Here is a 1,833-nt window from a genome sequence, read left to right on the forward strand (position 1 = left end):
TAGAGACACATGCCACTCGCCTGGAAGAGACGATGATGGCACATTTGCATGGAGGGCGAATCGACTAGACATGAATGAATGCGTGGCTCCGGGATCAATTAAAGTAAAAGCAGGCTGACCAAAAATTAATAACGTACCAATGATGACATCTGGAGAAGTACGACCCTCCTGCTGGGTCATAGCATGCAGTCTAGTGCGAGTCATGGGACGTCCACGCTGACCACTTCCCCGCTGAGAGCCACCTCTGACCGAAGCACTGCCCTGGGCACCACTACTAGAGCCTCCAGCTGAGGACTGACCAACAGGCTAAGTAGGGGTGGGAGTGGTCCTCTGAGCCAACAATGGGCAATCTCTCCTGAAGTGGTCCTGACCACCACACTCAAAGCACCCAGAAAACTGCTACTGCTGCCCATATGAAAAAGTCTGGCTACCGGATGACCCACCATGGAAACTGCCACCCGAACCATACTGCCCAGACTGCTGCCTACCCAACTGGCTCCTAGCAGGTCTCCTGTGACGTCCTCTAACCCTGAACCGAGAATTAGAACCTGATCCCCCACTACTGCCACTACCAGCTGATGAACCTGAAGCGGATGATGAAGCAGCTTTCTTGGATGGACCCTGACTGGGACCACCGAAATCTCGTGGCCGAGCACTATAAATCCCCATAGACTCAATGACCATGGCTGCATGAACAGCGTCAGAGAAAGTCGGGTAGTAAACACCCGTTATCTTATCTGCAAACACTCCACCAAGTGCCCCAATGAACATCTCCATCCTGATCCTCTCATCAGGAACCAAATATGACACATGATAGCACAGGGAAGTGAATCTCTCCTCGAACTCTATAACACCCTCATCATCCCTCTTCTTCATATTCAGGAAATCCGACTGAATTCTGCTGCGGTGGGCAGGACTGAAATATTGCCCCAAGAAAAGCGTCTTAAACTGCTCCCACGACATATTCAGCGCATCCTCAACATTCCTGCTAGCGAGCGACCACTAGTGATGTGCTGAATCATCTAGGAAAGTTACTGCCATCTTCACCTTCCTTTCTTCTGGCAAATCTGTGCTCGCAAAAGCCTTTTCCATTTTGTCCACCCAAGTATAAGCATCAAGGGGTCCCTTGGCACCCTTGAACTCTCTTGCTCCAGCCCCATAAACTTCTCTCCTCTTCACTGTATGAGGTTGTGGAGCTCGATCCATGACATCCCTTAGCATATTCCCAATATCATCAACCAGTCCCCTGACCTCATTGCCCTCATCGGCATTGGTCGAAGTAGCCACACGGGTACCTGAGGAAGAAGAAATTTAGTAGTCCATAAACAAGACTAACACAACAATCACATATACCCAATAACACATAGCATCAAAAGCATAAAATGCCAATGAATCCGCCGCGGTCGGATCATCACTCTATAGACACTACGTGCTACTTAGGCAAATATGATAGTGACAGAGAAGCAGGAAAAAGAAACCTATAGCTCTGATACCAACTGACACGACCCACCCCGAATTTCACCCTGAAACCCGGAGTAAGTCGTGCGGGGACCACCTCCAAGGAAAATTTACTGAAAAGATTAAGAAAATCTCCCTTGCAGATGGACAACCCTAACTCGAAAATTCCAAGTTACTCTCTTAATTCAACACGTCCAAACATCACATAATTATCCTCCAGAAATTTTACACATAATATACAATAATCCCAAAGTATTCAGAGCTACTAAACACAAGCGGAAGCAAGAAAACACGAGTAGGTTAAACATGTAACCTACTGATGAAAACTGGCGGAAATGCGGGTGACTATGCCTCGTCTCCTACTAGATCCAACCC

The 1,833-nt window shown here is 48.0% G+C and overlaps 1 pseudogene; it reads right to left on the reverse strand.

The window, feature by feature from the left end:
• The window catches only part of LOC101307111, a pseudogene marked incomplete at both ends in the record, with an annotated part of 109,806 nt that overhangs the window by 956 nt on the left and 107,017 nt on the right, over positions 1-1,833 (reverse strand).

Source organism: Fragaria vesca, linkage group LG4, assembly GCF_000184155.1.
Source record: "Fragaria vesca subsp. vesca linkage group LG4, FraVesHawaii_1.0, whole genome shotgun sequence".
Taxonomy (NCBI): domain Eukaryota; kingdom Viridiplantae; phylum Streptophyta; class Magnoliopsida; order Rosales; family Rosaceae; genus Fragaria; species Fragaria vesca.